Source organism: Haliotis rufescens, unplaced genomic scaffold (genome assembly GCF_023055435.1).
Source record: "Haliotis rufescens isolate VD_foot unplaced genomic scaffold, xgHalRufe1.0.p SCAF_2, whole genome shotgun sequence".
NCBI lineage: Eukaryota > Metazoa > Mollusca > Gastropoda > Lepetellida > Haliotidae > Haliotis > Haliotis rufescens.
The window spans coordinates 52,066,341-52,087,002 of NW_025963890.1; the positions used below are offsets into that span (position 1 = coordinate 52,066,341).

The 20,662-nt window shown below is 44.4% G+C and overlaps 1 long non-coding RNA gene across 1 annotated transcript in view; it reads left to right on the top strand.

The window, feature by feature from the left end:
- Positions 1–9,173, top strand: part of LOC125382095 — a 42,396-nt gene extending 33,223 nt beyond the window's left edge. Inside the window, exon 3 of the long non-coding RNA XR_007222307.1 lies at positions 7,523–9,173. This is a non-coding gene — a long non-coding RNA (uncharacterized LOC125382095). The remainder of the gene's footprint in view (positions 1–7,522) is intronic.
- The last annotated feature ends 11,489 nt before the right edge of the window (positions 9,174–20,662 follow it).

The following is a 20,662-nucleotide window of genomic DNA, read 5'->3' on the forward strand; positions in this document are numbered from 1 at the left end:
CCAGCTGTACATGGATTCAGACTGTGACCAGGAAATACCAGTTTGCCCCCGGACGCAATGTGTATCACACCCTCGCCCTCCCAGGCTGGTATGCAAAAGTGTTTGAAATTGAATATAAAAAAATAGCTTTATTCAAATTGAAAAGTACAAGAAGTTAATTTGCACGTGAGTTTACACTACACGGCAATTTAACAACAATAGTAGGTTTGTGATAAGTGGTTATGTTGTAGTGTAAGTGTATGGTATGTGTGTTGTGTTGTAGTGTAGATGTGTGGGTTGTGTTGTAGTGTAGATGTGTGAGTTGTGTTGTAGTGTAGATGTGTGGGTTGTGTTGTAGTGTAGATGTGTGAGTTGTGTTGTAGTGTAGATGTGTGGGTTGTGTTGTAGTGTAGATGTGTGAGTTGTGTTGTAGTGTAGATGAGTGGGTTGTGTTGTAGTGTAAGTGTGAGGTATGTGATTGTGTTGTAGTGTAGATGTGTGGGTTGTGCTGTAGTGTAAGTGTGAGGTATGTGATTGTGTTGCAGTGTAGATGTGCGGGTTGTGCTGTAGTGTAGATGTGAGGTATGTGGGTTGTATTGTAGTGTAGATGTGTGGGTTGTGCTGTAGTGTAAGTGTGAGGTATGTGGGTTGTGTTGTAGTGTAGATGTGTGAGTTGTGTTGTAGTGTAGATGTGTGAGTTGTGTTGTAGTGTAGATGTGTGAGTTGTGTTGTAGTGTAGATGTGTGAGTTGTGTTGTAGTGTAGATGTGTGAGTTGTGTTGTAGTGTAGATGTGTGGGTTGTGTTGTAGTGTATATGTTTTGGTTGTGTTGCAGTGTAGATGTGCGGGTTGTGTTGTAGTGTAGATGTGAGGTATGTGGGTTGTATTGTAGTGTAGATGTGTGAGTTGTGTTGTAGTGTAGATGTGAGGTATGTGGGTTGTGTTGTAGTGTAGATGTGTGGGTTGTGTTGCAGTGTAGATGTGCGGGTTGTGTTGTAGTGTAGATGTGTGAGTTGTGTTGTAGTGTAGATGTGAGGTATGTGGGTTGTATTTTAGTGTAGATGTGTGGGTTGTGCTGTAGTGTAAGTGTGAGGTATGTGATTGTGTTGTAGTGTAGATGTGTGAGTTGTGTGGTAGTGTAGATGTGTGGGTTGTGTTGTAGTGTATATGTGTGGGTTGTGTTGCAGTGTAGATGTGCGGGTTGTGTTGTAGTGTAGATGTGTGAGTTGTGTTGTAGTGTAGATGTGTGAGTTGTGTTGTAGTGTAGATGTGTGAGTTGTGTTGTAGTGTAGATGTGTGGGTTGTGTTGTAGTGTAGATGTGAGGTATGTGGGTTGTGTTGTAGTGTAGATGTGTGGGTTGTGTTGTAGTGTAGATGTGTGGGTTGTGTTGTAGTGTAGATGTGAGGTATGTGGGTTGTATTGTAGTGTAGATGTGTGAGTTGTGTTGTAGTGTAGATGTGTGAGTTGTGTTGTAGTGTAGATGTGTGAGTTGTGTTGTAGTGTAGATGTGTGAGTTGTGTTGTAGTGTAGATGTGTGAGTTGTGTTGTAGTCTAGATGTGTGGGTTGTGTTGTAGTGTAAGTGTGAGGTATGTGATTGTGTTGTAGTGTAGATGTGTGGGTTGTGCTGTAGTGTAAGTGTGAGGTATGTGATTGTGTTGCAGTGTAGATGTGCGGGTTGTGTTGTAGTGTAGATGTGAGGTATGTGGGTTGTATTTTAGTGTAGATGTGTGGGTTGTGCTGTAGTGTAAGTGTGAGGTATGTGATTGTGTTGTAGTGTAGATGTGTGAGTTGTGTGGTAGTGTAGATGTGTGGGTTGTGTTGTAGTGTATATGTGTGGGTTGTGTTGCAGTGTAGATGTGCGGGTTGTGTTGTAGTGTAGATGTGTGAGTTGTGTTGTAGTGTAGATGTGTGAGTTGTGTTGTAGTGTAGATGTGTGAGTTGTGTTGTAGTGTAGATGTGTGGGTTGTGTTGTAGTGTAGATGTGAGGTATGTGGGTTGTATTGTAGTGTAGATGTGTGAGTTGTGTTGTAGTGTAGATGTGTGAGTTGTGTTGTAGTGTAGATGTGTGAGTTGTGTTGTAGTGTAGATGTGTGGGTTGTGTTGTAGTGTAGATGTGAGGTATGTGGGTTGTGTTGTAGTGTAGATGTGTGGGTTGTGTTGTAGTGTAGATGTGTGGGTTGTGTTGTAGTGTAGATGTGAGGTATGTGGGTTGTATTGTAGTGTAGATGTGTGAGTTGTGTTGTAGTGTAGATGTGTGAGTTGTGTTGTAGTGTAGATGTGTGAGTTGTGTTGTAGTGTAGATGTGTGGGTTGTGTTGTAGTGTAGATGTGAGGTATGTGGGTTGTGTTGTAGTGTAGATGTGTGGGTTGTATTGTAGTGTAGATGTGTGGGTTGTGTTGTAGTGTAGATGTGCGGGTTGTGTTGTAGTGTAGATGTGAGGTATGTGGGTTGTGTTGTAGTGTAGATGTGAGGTATGTGGGTTGTGTGGTATGCTGTTTGTGTTGTAGTGTAGATGTGTTGGTTGTGTGGCTTGTGGGTTGTTTTAAAAATAGCACATTTGTTACAGCACTTGCTGTTCGTTTTTTATACCCGAGTTCGATTCCCCATATGTTAACACTGTGTCAGTTCCCTTCCTTGACAGTGATATTGCTTGAATATTTCTAAAAACGGCGTAAAACCAACACACTATGACTGCAATAACTACACGCGCAGTGCTAGACTAACATTTAGTCTCTGAAATCTTATATAAAACAATATCCTTCTTGACTCTAAAAATAAAAATAAAATTCCCTATGCTGATTGATTGTGGAATAGAGCTAGCTTGAGCTGGCTAGACTTGCTTTTGTATGCATTTCTAGATTATGTTTTTTTCATAAAATAAATATATTCCACGGTCATGGTGCAGGACTAGCGCAGTGCCGATGCATAGTATTCATTAAAAAACGACTCATGGCTTGGCGTTTTGTCATTTGTTCTTTCCATTGCCATCTGTGTCAATCAATACCACAAGCAAGTCTTTGCCTGATGAAAACAATATACCTTTTTCCGTTTTTTTTATATCAAGATTATTATTCAGTATGGCAACTCGACACGAACAGTCTGCCATTCGTTTATTGCAGGATCATCTTAATGCCTGGTGATTTTTATATCCCCCAGCACTCTGGATCCATGGTAGGGTCCGTGGCTTTGTTATGAAGCAGGTAATATCGATCTAGCAGATCCGTGTGCCAAGACGTTATTCCTGATGTCAGGTGTCAGCTCAATACGCAATCTGTCAGGCCCACTGCCACAGCTAGGTGACAACTTCCACAACACAGACTGCCATATGCCAGCACAGCCTACATGCTCTACCCCCACTCTCCTTCCATCTCAGAGAGTGGGGGGTGCAGCTCATTTACCAACGCACTGAAAACCTTGATCCGATTTTCAATCGTGTTTATACTTAAATCCTCTTTAACAACGACATTGACCATGGATTGGGTGTATACCACGTGAGGCGCCTCCAATACCATATAATAATGTCCTTAATTACAGACAGGCTGACTGACAATGGGCGTCCACGAACCTCCGCCAGCTTTCGATGAGCTTATACAAAGTCATTCTACATGTAAAGAAAAAGGTATTCACAAGATATTTATCGACTTTGAAATCCTAATTACATTTTAAAGTGCCTTCCTTGCTTGATTTCGCAAACACGCAATTGCGCATTAACGACACTTAATGTAATGATTATGTAGTTTTATTGTGTTTAGTTTCTCAGATGATGACTTGATAATTATTGATAAAACTGATAAAACGAACGAATTATTGGGCTGATCAGGTGATATTCCACGTCCCTGGACCACGACAACTCTCGACAATGGGCATATTAGTGTTCAACAGGTTACTGCCGACTTAGGTACATGTCTCTGGTGAAGGTTGGGTTGAGGGTTGGGTTGAGGGTATAGGGACTTCAGTTCATCCCCGCGGTGTCTGTTTACTTCACCCCACACGATGAGCTTACGTCTCCCACACCGACAGTTTATCTCACCCCACATCATGGCTTTACCTCACCCCACACCATCAGCCTCCCCTTACCCCACACCATCACCTTCCCTCACCCCACATCATCAGTTTACCTCACCCCTCATCATCAGTTTACCTCACCCCACACCATCAGTTTACCTCACCCCACACCGTCAGTTTATCTCACCCCACACCGTCAGTTTACCTCACCCAACATCATCAGTTTACCTCACCCCACACCGTCAGTTTACCTCACCCCACACCATCAGCTTCCCTCACCCCACACCATCAGTTTACCTCACCCCACAACATCAGTTTACCTCACCCCACATCATCAGTCTACCTCACCCCACACCATCAGTTTACCTCACCCCACACCATCAGCTTCCCTCACCCCACATCATCAGTCTACCTCACCCCACACCATCAGTTTACCTCACCCCACACCATCAGCTTCCCTCACCCCACATCATCAGTCTACCTCACCCCACATCATCAGTTTACCTCACCCCACACCATCAGCTTCCCTCACCCCACATTGTCTGTTTACCTCATCCCACACCGTCATTTTACCTCACCCCACACCGTCTGTTTACTAAACCCCACACCGTCAGTTTACTACACCCCACACCGTCTGTTTACTACACCCCACACCGTCTGTTTACTACACCCCACACCGTCAGTTTACTACACCCCACACCGTCAGTTTACCTCACTCGACATTGTTTGTTTACCTCACCCCACACCGTCATTTTACCTCACCCCACACCGTCAGTTTACTACACCCCACACCGTCATTTTACCTCACCCCACACCGTCTGTTTACTACACCCCACACCGTCAGTTTACTACACCCCACACCGTCAGTTTACTACACCCCACACCGTCATTTTACCTCACTCCACATTGTCTGTTTACCTCACCCCACGCCGTCATTTTAACTCACCCCACACCGTCAGTTTACTACACTCCACACCGTCAGTTTACCTCACCCAACACCGTCAGTTTACTTCACCCCAAACCGTCAATTTATCTCACCCAACACCGTCAGTTTAATCCCCCCGCCCCCATTGTAAGTTTTCACCCCAAACCGTCAGTTAACATCACCCCACACCATGACTGTACCTCCCCCTCCCAACCGTCAGTTTACCTCACCCCCCATCGTCAGTTTACCTCACCTCACAGTCAGGTTTCCTACGAGTGAGTGAGTGAGTGAGTGAGTGAGTGAGTGAGTGAGTGAGTGAGTGCGTGAGTGAGTGAGTGAGTGAGTGAGGAATAATGAAGGCACATATAATCTGCCACTCATAGCGTTTGTTCACAGAGTATCTCGTCAGTGTGTGGCAAGTAGGTTTGGAGTTGCAAACACCCAAGTGAGTTGTGGGAATGTTATTCCTGGGTTTGTCCGCTGTCATGGCGATAATCAAAACGTTTCGATTTTCAATACCCAAGAATTGTTATCCGTGTGAAATTTCAGCCAAATGCCGTTTGTAAATTTCCTTCTTCGTTTTGTGTGTGGGAAAATTGCTTGCACTGGCTCCTGTCCTTGTCCAAGTTCTCCGGTCGATATCAGTACGGATGCAGGTGCACTGCAGCCAATCGCTACGCGCCTTTGCCATTAAACCCGGAACTGTTGTCGCGTGCCGAGCAGACGACTCCATCGACTCGTCAACAATACCGCTTTGATGCGCACGCGTCCATGGGGCCTTGCATCCGGCAATGCACGGGTAGGGCCTCACAGGTGGCCGGGGCGACCTCCCCTGCCTCCCGCCGAGAGGGCTTCATATCGGAGAACACAGAGCGACCTATTCTTCTCTTGTTCAATTAAACCCTCCAATGGCCAGTTGAAAACTATAACATTCACAAGTTGGAAAACATTTCCTGAAGTAAAAGGCAATTTCAGGCAAGCTATTGCAAGTAACAGTTTTCTAGAAAGTAGCCGTTTCATAGACATCCCATACCCCTAGCCACTTGTGTTTTCTCTAATGGCCTTAGGTGTTTATGCGATGCTGCATGAGTTGGATAAATTATAACCTTCATTGATGAAATGAAAAACTGCAAAAGCAAATGTTTCTCAAGTGCGATACTGTACGTGTAGCTTAACGAAGCAAATGTATAGATGTGTACGGGCTCTACTTTAAACACTTTCGCTCCCAAAACTTCGAAATATTTAATTGAAGTTTTCTTGACTATATTTGTGTTTACGTGACCCACCTCCGGCTGACGGGAAGAAGATGGGTACCACCATGTCCAGGAAACTTCACAGACAACTTGGAACCCGCAAATTTTGATTTTACTGGTGTATTATTATGTTTTTCCGAAAATACTAGTTAATACTTCAAGAAAATAATGTTCCAGATTGCTTACTGTTCAATGACAATGCTTTAGATCATCAAAAAGGTCACTGCACAAAATGGAAGTAGCCGTTTACTTATTTCTTTCCTTCAGTATATGCCAGATGAAACCCTGATTTGTCCATCAGGCCGACTGTCATGCCATCTCTGACACGAGTTGTGTCACCTGACGTGTGTGGTCACCTGAAAAGTGGAAATAAGTTTATTTTCTTGTATGATTTTGGGGCGGTTGGGTAGCTTGGAAGTTATAGCGTTCGCTGAGACCCGAGCTCGTTCCCAATATGGGTAGAATGTGTGAAGTCCATTTCTGGTGTCTCCCGTCGTTATAATGCTGGAATATTGCTAAAAGCGGCGTAAAACAACACTCACTCACTATTGCATCTTTTACACTCACTCACTCACTCACTCACTCACTCACTCACTCACTCACTCACTCACTCACTCACTCACTCACTCACTCACTCACTCACTCACTCACTCACTCACTCACTCACTCACTCACTCACTCACTCACTCACTCACTCACTCACTCACTCACTCACTCACTCACTCACTCACTCACTCACTCACTCACTCACTCACTCACTCACTCACTCACTCACTCACTCACTCACTCACTCACTCACTCACTCACTCACTCACTCACTCACTCACTCACTCACTCACTCACTCACTCACTCACTCACTCACTCACTCACTCACTCACTCACTCACTCACTCACTCACTCACTCACTCACTCACTCACTCACTCACTCACTCACTCACTCACTCACTCACTCACTCACTCACTCACTCACTCACTCACTCACTCACTCACTCACTCACTCACTCACTCACTCTTACTCTGCTACCAAAAGCGTCGTCGAGGTAGATTTGAGGTGCTTAATGCCGGCATGAAGTGTATCATGACTTGTTGTTTCATTCGTGTGAAATTAGATTCTATATTTGGTGATAATACATTATTTTATTCTTAAAAAATAAGTGTTTGCTTGTTGTTACTAGCTCCGCAGTTCTCCATCCGCATGACTTTGGGGCAATAATTATTAGTTTGAATAATAATTTCTAGATTATATAAATGATAAGAACACGTTGTCCCTATAGGAGACTGGAGTCCTTACTGTCCACATATCTAGAAGTTATTGTAAGGAGGATAGAATTACTACACATCCATGGGTTTCTTTTCAGTACAGCCTTGGAGCAAGGCTAGCCGTTGACCTCTGTCTGCGATACCTCCGTCTTACCGGACGATTATGACCTTCAACCTGGCCGTAGCAGTGTGCTAGTTGTATTGCTTTGTAAAGCATATTCACATAAGGGTTCACATCATAAACATTTGCAAACTTTTCATTTGGCCGAACAATTGTTATTTGCCATCTGTCATTAACCAACAACAACTGACGACAGATGCGTCGAGATCATTCAGATATGACGAGATTCGCATATTCCTCCAACACAAACGAGCGTTATAGTTCGAGCGTTTTATATCACTTGAGTCTTGAGAATTAAGTCGCTCACATTAATCCCGCTTAACGTTTTGGATAGCTGTTGTCACTTTCAGCAGTCCCACTTTAAATTATCTACGATCACGTCACTTTCAACAGCCTAGCTTTAAATTATCTGTCTGCGATCATATCAATTTCAGCAGTCCCACTTTAAATTATCTACGATCACGTCACTTTCCACAGCCTTGGTTTAAATAATCTATCTACGTCCACGTCACTTTCGGCAGTCCCACTTTAAATTATCTACGATCACGTCACATCACAGCCTTGCTTTAAATTATATATCTACGATCGCGTCACTTTCAGCAGTCCCGCTTTAAATTTTATCTACGATCACGTCACTTTCAGCAGTCCCGCTTTAAATTATCTACGATCACGTCATTTCCAGCAATCCCGCTTTAAATTATCTACGATCACGTCACCATCAACATCCTTGCTTTAAATTATCTACGACCACGTCACTTTCAGCCGTCTCACTTCAAATTTTCTACGATCACGTCACTTTCAACAGCCTTGATTTAAATTATCTACGACCACGTCACTTTCAGCAGCGCCGGTATAAAATATCCACGATCACGTCACATGTAGCGAAAGGCGTGACGGCGAGGCATCTTGCTACCCGCCCTATTGTTTAGGTATTGTGCAAATTGTACCCCAGACATGGATAGTGCAGTTTACTGACTGGGGCGGTTGAGAATCTAAAAAGTGATCTCACTATCACTCGCCAGATTCCTGCTGACGTCGAGGTGTTTGTGCCAACCAATTGAGTCTCTAATCACCTCGCCATACTTCCATTGTCAGTAATGACGGTATTTAGCCAGACTGCAGTCACCGCGCTAGTACATCGCGCACGTGCTTCAACACAGACAGGGGAGACAATTAAATGGGAAAGATGATGAGGGCTTCAGTGATGAAGCCATCCTTTATCAAAATGCCCTGGGCACAGTACAATATTGCAACTAGCATCAAATTTATCGAGTCTGACATCAGCTCATTCCGGCAGCCGGATCGGGGATTTAAAACGAAATATGAGCGTGAAGTCGGAGAAGTCAAGATGAAGTCATCAAAATTGAATTTTTTTAAATGAAGGGAGTGTTTATGTCATCTTACAGTGCTCAGATAATTCAAAAGTCAAATTACAAATCCTTTGTGACTTGGTCTATTAAATTGAAAATATAAATTTCTGGCTGAGAGAGTGCGCTGTATGACATTTTATTACAAAAAGGTGGACAATCAGTTTCGAATTGAAACCAGCTAGGGAAAGAGGAATGGCCCAGATGTTTCTGAAATGTGATGAACTGATATTTAATGAAATCATAATCTCCAGACAGTTTTAAGAAAATAAACATAATATCACATTCGAATGTTTTAATTAAACTTTTTTGTTTGAAATTGGAGTTAAAACACAAAGGCAGAGGCAGTATCGTGATGACCTGGGGTTGCCCCAGTGCCGTGTTAGTCACGGTGCTGAATACTGTTTCTATTAACCGTAACAAATACTCGCAGTTCACCGAAATATTTCTGGAAATATGAAATATGCATGCGCTACAGAAAGGAACATTTCGTGTAGATTATAAATGAACAAATAAGTACATATAATACATACATAGTGTGTTTAGACTAGCGCGGCTCATGGGTGTTGACGACGAGGGAGGGAGACCGGCTAGAGGGACAGGTGGGTTGGTGAGGAATGAGGTGGGGGTGTTGACGCCCGAGGAGTGAGACCGGCTAGAGGGACAGGTGGGTGGGTGAGGGTGGGTGTCGAGGTCAAGGGAGAGAGACGACTAGAAGGACAGGTGGGTTGGTGAGGAATGGGGTGGGGGTGTTGACGCCCGAGGAGTGAGACCGGCTTGAAGGAAAGGTGGGTGTGTGAGAGGGGGTGAGGGGGGGTGAGGGGGGGGGGGGGGGGGGGGGGGAGGGGGGCAGAGGTACAGGAAAGTGTGAAAGGAGAGGAGTGAGGGTGGGTGTCTGAAAGAGGAGGGGGGGGGATGTTGAGGACTGGTGGGTGCGTTGAAAGGGGGGGGGGGGGGAGTGAGCCCGACTGGAGGGACAGGGGAATGTCTGAGGAGAGAGGGTGGGAGTGGGAAGAGGGAGGGTTGGAGCGTGAGGAGGGAGGGTGGGAGTGTGAGGAGGGAGGGTGGGAGCGTGAGGAGGGAGGTTGGGATGGTGGGAGTGTGAGGAGGGAGGGTGGGATGGTGGGAGTGTTGGGATGGAGGGTGGGAGTGTGAGGAGGGAGGGTGGGAGGGTGGGAGTGTGAGGATGGAGGGTGGGAGTGTGAGGAGGGAGGGTGGGAGCGTGAGGAGGGAGGTTGGGATGGTGGGAGTGTGAGGAGGGAGGGTGGGATGGTGGGAGTGTTGGGATGGAGGGTGGGAGTGTGAGGAGGGAGGGTCGGTTTTGAGGACCATATATATGCAGAAGTCGTTGTGATCATCACTGACATTGCTGACTGTAGACGACAATCACCTCTCTTCATATTGGTACCTTACTATTCCAGGCTAATATACACCAAACATATTGGTACCTTACTATTCCAGGCCCAATATACACCAAACATATTGGTACCTTACTATTCCAGTATACACTAGTTTTGTATGTTACCATTCCAGGCAATAAAGACACCAGTCTAACACACACGGACCAGTCCTTAACGCTGACAAGCGCTGCACTTAAATTCACATTGAAATATTCATGAGAAGAAAAACCATCACGAGGAGAACATTAAAAGATTGATAATACGCACAATCATCAACCTCGTGACCCTGACAAAAAACGTAGATCGAGCGGGTCCTATTTGATATGCCTGCGCACAGTCCGGGATTTATCCGCGGGGAAATCAGGGAAAGTGTCGGTGATTTCCCAGGAGCTGGGTGGTGTTTGCAATGAAGTATTTCCGCGACCAATACCGAAATCACTCAACTTGTATCTACTGGCTAAGCAGCGTTGAGGGTGCTGTTTCACGACATTTTCAGCCACCACAGTCCCCACACAGGGCACCAAGAGCGCCAGTCAAGCCCTATTGTTTTATTGTCTTGACTCGGGAATTACTCTAGGATTGCGACCAGGACTTCGTCTGATATAGTTCAATGTAATCGCTTTTATCTCTCTTTTTTTCTATGAGATTTTAATTTGTGAAACTGCGATTGATGAAATCCAGTTTTTTTACTTGATGTTATTTATATATTCTCGTCTCTAGGCAGCAGATCTATTGATTGACGACTGGTGGCAGCTTACAGTGATGCAAATCAAACAATGTACGGCAGTACAGTGACAGTGGCGCGATAAGTTAGTAAATACTACAAGTTGTATGGTCTGCCCTGCCACTGGTAGTTGTACCAGTAGTTGAGCGAGCTCTGTGGTTTGACCGAGTTTGCAGCCTGGCTGATGTATTTCGGCTTAGCATGATGTGGCTCCCTAGGGACACGCAATCATAAACGTGGAGCTGGTCTCTGCTTGTAATATCACAGTCATGAATACATAACGGCATCGATCCCATCACATCATGGCTGCTCCTGGCTCCTCGCCAAGTACGACAAGGTCTTAATGACTTCCCGGCCTCAGTTGACCTGTAGTCCCTCGCCTCTAGTATTGCTTCGCCAGGCCCTGCCGATAGACGTTCCCAACCCTGCTTCTCCAGGCCCTGCCAATACACGTTCCCAACCCTGCTTCTTCAGGCCCGCCGATACACGTGCCCAACTCTGCGTCTCCAGGCCCTGTAGTTCCACTTTCTCAACCCTGCTTCTCCAGGCCCTACCGATACACGTTCCCAACCCTGCTTCTCCAGGCCCTGTAGTTCCACGTTCCCAACCCTTCTTCTCCAGGCCCTGAAGTTCCACGTTCCCAACCCTGCTTCTGCAGGCCTGTAGTTCCACGTTCCAAACCCTGCTTCTCCAGGCCCCGTCGTTCCACTTTCCCAACCCTGCTTCTCCAGGCCCTGTAGTTCCACGTTCCCAACCCTTCTTCTCCAGGCCCTGAAGTTCCACGTTCCCAACCCTGCTTCTGCAGGCCTGTAGTTCCACGTTCCCAACCCTGCTTCTGCAGGCCCTGTAGTTCCACGTTCCCAACCCTTCTTCTCCAGGCCCTGAAGTTCTACGTTCCCAACCCTGCTTCTCCAGGCCCTGTAGTTCCACGTTCCCAACCCTTCTTCTCCAGGCCCTGAAGTTCCACGTTCCCAACCCTGCTTCTGCAGGCCTGTAGTTCCACGTTCCCAACCCTGCTTCTGCAGGCCCTGTAGTTCCACGTTCCCAACCCTTCTTCTCCAGGCCCTGAAGTTCTACGTTCCCAACCCTGCTTCTCCAGGCCCTGTAGTTCCACGTTCCCAACCCTGCTTCTGCAGGCCTGTAGTTCCACGTTCCAAACCCTGCTTCTCCAGGCCCCGTCGTTCCACTTTCCCAACCCTGCTTCTCCAGGCCCTGTAGTTCCACGTTCCCAACCCTTCTTCTCCAGGCCCTGAAGTTCCACGTTCCCAACCCTGCTTCTGCAGGCCTGTAGTTCCACGTTCCCAACCCTGCTTCTGCAGGCCCTGTAGTTCCACGTTCCCAACCCTTCTTCTCCAGGCCCTGAAGTTCTACGTTCCCAACCCTGCTTCTCCAGGCCCTGTAGTTCCACGTTCCCAACCCTTCTTCTCCAGGCCCTGAAGTTCCACGTTCCCAACCCTGCTTCTGCAGGCCTGTAGTTCCACGTTCCCAACCCTGCTTCTGCAGGCCCTGTAGTTCCACGTTCCCAACCCTTCTTCTCCAGGCCCTGAAGTTCTACGTTCCCAACCCTGCTTCTCCAGGCCCTGTAGTTCCACGTTCCCAACCCTGCTTCTGCAGGCCTGTAGTTCCACGTTCCCATCCCTGCTTCTCCAGGCCCTGTAGTTCCACGTTCCCAACCCTGCTTCTCCAGGCCTTTAGTTCCACTTTCCCAACCCTGCTTCTGCAGGCCTGTAGTTCCACGTTCCCAACCCTGCTTCTCCAGGCCCTGTAGTTCCACTTTCCCAACCCTGCTTCTGCAGGCCCTGAAGTTCCACTTTCCCAACCCTGCTTCTCCAGGCCTGTAGTTCCACTTTCCCAACCCTGCTTCTCCAGGCCTGTAGTTCCACTTTCCGAACCCGGATTTTCCAGTCCCTCCTTTCTCCATCCCCCCTTCTCTCCCCCAGCCCTGCTTCTTTCTCCAACCCCCCTTCTCTCGGCTCTGGTTTGCCAGGGGTCATCCCGTGTCGTAAGCCGATTTGTACCGTCATATGCGGCATTCTTCTTTGATGAATCTAAATTCTGACATTTTTCCAATATATGGGACTCTGATCTAATCCACATCGCCATTCTACATTCATTTGGCCCCTACTGACTGAACCATCTGTCTTTACGCGGAACACATAGGACAACACGAGGCAATGGTGATTCATTATTCATGTAATGCGCTTTAAAAAGTAATGAAATGAAAACAGACCCAACCAATAGTATTAAGCTGCTTCTGACGTCAACGCCGAGTTGGCTGTACCAGTCTGCGCACGTCTGCTTACTATCACGTGGTCACATTGTTTACTCCACGAAATGTGTCCAGTTCCGGTCAACAACGATGGTACATAAGCGGTTTTTTTCATCACAGTTGTGTTTGTTAGATGGTTGTATTCTGTCATAGAAGTGTATACTTTTATACTATAGGCTCTACTACACTAAATCAGAACCATAGTGGGTAGCCTTCAGTGCAGATCGAGAGGTATCTGCAGGCTGTGATTGGATAATATTGTGTAAGATTTTTATGTCTTTTAAATGTACATCCATCTGCTTATTAAAACTAAGAATGTTTTTTTCTATATTTAGTACTGTCTTTTTCAACATGATGACTTATGCTGAATGTGACCACAGATATTTTCAAGTAGGTGACATTGAGTGCGGAACTGGGGGTGGTGTGTTTAGCTTCCTGTACTCGAAAAAGGAGTTGGCTAAGTCATTTTTTTGTTTTTATTGCTGTTCCAAGGCCAAACTGTGCACATACGTACAGGTAAAAGCTGTTGAATGCTTAATTATTTTAAAAAATATATTTAACGTTACTATAGAAGTGTATAGGAAAACATTTGGTTGTGTGTAACCTCTTCAGACAAACATAGGGTGGCACGTGGGCGCTGCTTTGTACCTATATGGGAGCGTAGCTCTGTGTGTCTGGTACGAACATCACAGGTCTTCCGATCACGTCCACACACATCGACACGCGGTATCCATAGTTATTTACATCGTGCAATGTATTCGGATACCAAAGTGATATCTGGTTTCGTTCAATGCAGGAAGTGGTTACGACTGACAGCATCGTAGATGGGATTGTGTGAGCTCACCTGACATTCGGCTTTAATGTAACCCCATGACACCCGACACCCTGATACCTTGACATCTCGACACCCTGACACCCTGATACCTCGACATCTCGACACCCCAACACCCTGATACCTCGACATCTCGACACCCCAACACCCTGATACCTCGACATCTCGACACCCCGACACCCTGATACCTCGACATCTCGACACCTCGACACCCTGATACCTCGACATCTAGACACCCCGACACCCTGATACCTCGACATCTAGACACCCCGACACCCTGATACCTCGACATCTCGACACCCCAACACCCTGATACCTCGACATCTCGACACCCCGACACCCTGATACCTCGACATCTAGACACCCTGACACCCTGATACCTCGACATCTCGACACCCCAACACCCTGATACCTCGACATCTCGACACCTCGACACCATGATACCTCGACATCTAGACACCCCGACACCCGTATACCTCGACATCTAGACACCCCGACACCCTGATACCTCGACATCTCGACACCCCAACACCCTGATACCTCGACATCTCGACACCCCGACACCCTGATACCTCGACATCTCGACACCCCAACACCCTGATACCTCGACATCTCGACACCCCGACACCCTGATACATCGACATCTCGACACCCCAACACCCTGATACCTCGACATCTAGACACCCCGACACCCTGATACCTCGACATCTCGACACCCCAACACCCTGATACCTCGACATCTAGACACCCTGACACCCTGACAATCAAACTGAAAGCTCTTAACGTGTACATTCGCTTACATAGTAGTTACCGCAAAAGGCTAGTATCCTTGTCGTAAGAAGCGACTTATGGGATCGGGTAGTCAGGCTCGCTGACCTGGTTGATGCATGTCATCGTATACCAAATGCGTAGATGGATGCTCATGATGTCAATCACTTGAATGTCGGGTCCAGACTCGATTATTTACACTCCGCAGCCATATACCAGGAATACTGTTGACTGCGGCGTTAAGTAACAAACAAACAAGCAAAACAAACAAACAAACATAAGCGTTTGACAGCAAAGGAGGACAATGAATGTTTTCAATGTACAGTACAATATTTCTGTAAATATCCCTATCGTTAATGGCCAGTGTAAAAATAAAGACATATTTTCCTGTCCTAGATTGATGTAAATTGCCAGGCAACACAAAGAATACACCCATGTTTGACGGTGGCTAAAAATGAAACAAACAAGAAATGGTTCTTTTCGATAGTGATGTATTTGGTACGGGTATCATAGTTATGTTTTTGGATCTTAAGTTTACATTGTTTCGGCGACTGTTTACAGCTTTGTAGCGTTTTCAGGACGTCTGTAATGTTTTGGTCAAATCCAGTTTTCAAGTGCACACTTTCTTTTGCCCGGCAGTTTATGAAGGTTTTATGAAGTCAAATAAAAATTATCAGAATTTTAAATGCGGTGTAAAAATGAAGTGGCAGATGATATATGTGACACAATGTAGCATACAGCGCAAGTAAGCTGACGCTGTGTCGTATACTACGCGAGACTCTAAGCCCTTGATTCCCGGGAGAAATCGGCTTAGTTTTGTGTGCTTTGATTCGGATAAAATTCCATTAAATCCACTTGGCCCATCTGTTGAGAAAAAGCGCAACATGGTTATTTCTGAATTATTGATAGGGCCGCGGGTTATCAGTCTCCAATCTTGTTTCATTATGTCGGACAAGTTTCACCAACAAATGCTTGTTTAAAGCCGCTCGTTAATGAAGATGGCACAGATGCCAGTGACCCATGTTATTGAGGGTTATAACCAACACACACATGGTTTTCTTTAGGTAGAAATGTGTACATGCGAAAGCCTCTACTCGCGTCTACAGTCCAGGAGATTGTTAGGACACCATGCCTGCAGTGTGATAACAATACGTTATCATGAAATATGGTGGAAACAAATGAATAACTTTAAATGCAGAACATTTTCGCCTTTTGTTCTTCGTCCCAGCCGCGTTACCCGAAACCCTTTGCACACTAACTGGATGTGCATCAACACCCCACATCAACTCACGCTACACGCTATTTACATTCGTGTCTTGCATCATCGCTCACTTATGCAATTATTCAGCCTTCTTGCATTATCTCTTTTGAGGCGTTTCTGTTGAAGCCTTCTCTTGCATTATCACCCACTCACACATTGTTTACATCCTTCTTTCATTATCACTCACAAACTGTTTACATCCTTCTTTCATTATCACTCACACGGTGTTTACATCCTTCTTTCATTATCACTCACACATTGTTTACATCCTTCTTTCATTATCACTCACACATTATCAACATCCTTCTTTCATTATCACTCACACGGTGTTTACATCCTTCTTTCATTATCACTCACACATTATCAACATCCTTCTTTCATTATCACTCACACGGTGTTTACATCCTTCTTTCAATATCACTCACACATTATCAACATCCTTCTTTCATTATCACCCATATGATGTTTACATCCTTCTTTCATTATCACTCACACGGTGTTTACATCATTCTTTCATTTTCACTCACACGGTGTTTACATCCTTCTTTCATTATCACTCACACATTATTTACATCCTTCTTTCATTATCACCCACAAGATGTTTACATTCTTCTTTCATTTTCACTCACACGGTGTTTACATTTTTCTTTCATTTTCACTCACACGGTGTTTACATCCTTCTTTCATTATCACTCACACATTATTTACCTCCTTCTTTCATTATCACATGCACATTGTTTACTTTTTTTCATCCACTCGATGTATACATCCTTTCATTGTCACTCACACATTGTTTACATCCCTCTTTCATTATCACTCACACGGTATTTACATCCTTCTTTCATTATCACCCATATGATGTTTACATTCTTCTTTCATTTTCACTCACACGGTGTTTACATTTTTCTTTCATTTTCACTCACACGGTGTTTACATCCTTCTTTCATTATCACTCACACATTGTTTACATCCTTCTTTCATTATCACTCACACATTGTTTACATCCTTCTTTCATTATCACTCACACATTATTTACATCCTTCTTTCATTATCACCCATATGATGTTTACATTCTTCTTTCATTTTCACTCACACGGTGTTTACATTTTTCTTTCATTTTCACTCACACGGTGTTTACATCCTTCTTTCATTATCACTCACACATTATTTACCTCCTTCTTTCATTATCACATGCACATTGTTTACTTTTTTTCATCCACTCGATGTATACATCCTTTCATTGTCACTCACACATTGTTTACATCCTTCTTTCATTATCACTCACACGGTATTTACATCTTTCTTTCATTATCACTTATTTATTTATTCATTTTTTTACATTTTTCTATTTATTTTCTCATGATCACTTACACGGTTTTTACACTGCCATGTATTGAAATAGAAAATGGCTATTGTTTTTGTTCCCACATCTCCAACAGAAACCAAACCACTTGTGTTGCCGTTGTGTCGTAACTGTGCGGCCGATGTTGACTGTCATTGGCGAGACACTCTTAAACCCGTTCTTCAGTGTCATTCAACTGCTACTCGAGAAACAATGAAGAGAAAGGGTAACAAGACCGTCCCACAGGCTTATATGTTCGTGGTTCCGGTACTGACAATAGTTTTACTGACAACAATGACATGACAATGCCCGCAGAGAGTATACTCAGACTGAACGTGTTTTTGTTCAAACCTGGTCTTGATGTATGTGAGAGCGGTCGGGTCTTATCGACAACTTAAGCATTATTACAGGTGCAAGGACAATTTCAAAGTCTCTCGATTTTTGCCCGAAAGATCAATTCATCCTTTTTTCCCACAGTGATACGGCCGAAGCCTGCTTTAATCATTTGACACGAATGTCGAACACCCGACATCATCGCACGTGCCGTGTCCGTGTCACGTGATTAAAATGACCGCCGCCGGTATCGGGAGCGTTGTCACGTGTCAATCGATGACGGAGATCGATCAGATTTTGCGATTTCATAAAATTTTGACTGCGCCTCGTGGGTCTGGCAGGTTGAGTTACTTCAGCAAATAATCTCCCTTGCACGTGGGTGAAACATTAGTGATATAGGCGTGTGAGGATTGCCGTGCGACGGGCGCGGCCGGGGAACTCGCATGTGGCAGCGGGGGGAGAACGCACCGCGCTTCACTAGTCACCAAATAGGCAAAACAAAGTGACAAAGAAAAAACGCTTTATTGTTCGGGTCAAATGTCAATTTCTACAAGACAGAAGCAGCTGTGTGGGGACAGAAGTGAGGAATATTGTCACAATCGTAGACTGCCGGCTTTTGAAGGGACACTGAATCAAATGTGAATTAAGAATACTAAGTATTTAACACATGAGACGCTAAGGGGTGATTAAGTGCGGTGAGAAAAGGTACTGGATGTGTTAGGTTGAGAGCTGCATATGATTCTCGATATCAAAGTAAACTTACTGAAGAGCTGCTTCTCGAAACTGCCAACCTTTACACTAGATATACAGTGGCGTTTCTGTGATCACATCTCCGCTATCAACTCTCTTTTCGTTTTTATTTAAAGGAATAATGTCTTCTTTTCAATTTTAATCTGAACCTTGAAAAGTGGTCCAGCGTATGAAGAATGTACAGCATGGCCATTGTACATAGTGAAGTGTATAGACTTGTCCCATTTCAATGCATCCTTTACCAACGGAGAGGGAAGTTTAGAGTGATTTTCCAGAACACAGTTATTGTCAACTCGCTCATTAAAGCCAATATAGCAATGGGAGAATGTTAGAGTTTTTTCAAAATTAGTTTCTCAGGGAAGCGGACTGCGATTGTATTCTTAAAATGAAATTATTATAAACAAAGAATAGGTTATGTGAGAATTTCCAACGGAAAGGGGATTATAGAGGGATTTTCCAGCACACAATTATTGTCAACTCGCTCATTAAAGTCAATAGCAATGGGAGGATGTTAGAGTTTTTTCAAAATTAGTTTCTCAGGGAAGCGGACTGCGATTGTATTCTTAAAAACCAAGTTGTTATAAACAAAGAATAGGTTATGTGAGAATTTCCAACGGAAAGAGGATTATAGAGTGATTTTCCAGCGCACAGTTATTGTCAACTCGCTCATCAAAGTCAATAGCAATGGGAGGATGTTAGAGTTTATTCAAAATTAGTTTATCAGGGAAGCGGACTGCGTTTGTATTCTTAAAAACGAAATTATTATAAACAAAGAATAGCATATGTGAAAATTCATTTCCAACGGAAAGAGGAGTATAGTGTGTTTTTCCAGAACACTGTTATTGTCAACTCGCTCGTTAAAGTGAGTAGCAATGGGAGGATGTTATAGTTTATTCAAAATTAGTTTCTCAGAGAAGCGGACTAAAAAACAAAATGAAAATATTATGAACAAAGAATATGTTATGTGAAAATTCGGGATTGAACACGGAAACAGGCAATGGTAAAATTCAAGCCTAACGCCAAGAATATATTAATGAAAATTGTAGTGTTTAAACCCGGGAATACATTAATGAAAAAGTCAGTGTTTAACCCGAAAAAACATACATGGGAAACCCAATGCTTAAACCAGACAATACGTTACTGGACAATTCAGTGCTTAACCCGAGAATTCATTAATGGAAAATTCAATATGTGTCCGACATATGTCATGGTTAAATTCAGTTACCACGAAACAGATACATATGCTATCACCCAGCGTAGGACACTATGTCGATCGTTCACAAGTGAGAACAGAGGTTGGCATATGGCGGCAGCACCTCGGACATGTTTGGGAACCAGCCATATGCCCGATCATGCCCCCACCCCCCTCCCCACGGCCCGTCACACACAGCCGGGCCAGTGATCGCCGCCCAAACATAGAGATGTTAACACCACGTAGGCAAATGTTACCAAGAATCCCGATCGCAGATGTTCGCTAGATGAGAGCAAAACAAAAGGTCGACTGATTGACAAAGAAAGTAATATTTCATTATTGGACACAGGTTTATTTCAATTAGTGGGGTATGCAGGTGGGCCACACCTGGGCATTTCGCCGCCCTCGCGGGCGCGCATGCGCTATTTATGTTGTCCGTTTGATATTGGCCAAGGGTTAGCATATGATCGCATCTGGCAAATAATACAAGCGCGGTGGTGCCAGTTGATAAGATTGTAGGGAAACTATGTTCTGTCTTACTGTAATTCTTTGTAACCGTGAATGGGAAACATACCACTTCAACAGCTTCCATTTAAACAGTCTCACAGATGTTTTTAATATTAGAAATCATTTTTTGTTAATAAATTGACGTATGTAGTGCTTTTCTAGTCAAACCAAATTATACATGTTTAAACAAAATAACAAAATAATCTGAATACAACAGAAGACGGGTTTGGACGGCAGCTCTGCATTTTTACAAACCTGTGTACTATACGATTTAGATATTCTCTTACTTATTTACTGCGGCAGTGATTGCGATAGAAGACATAATAATGAATAAATGAATGAATGTGCATGTCTGAATGTGTAGTTCGTGAA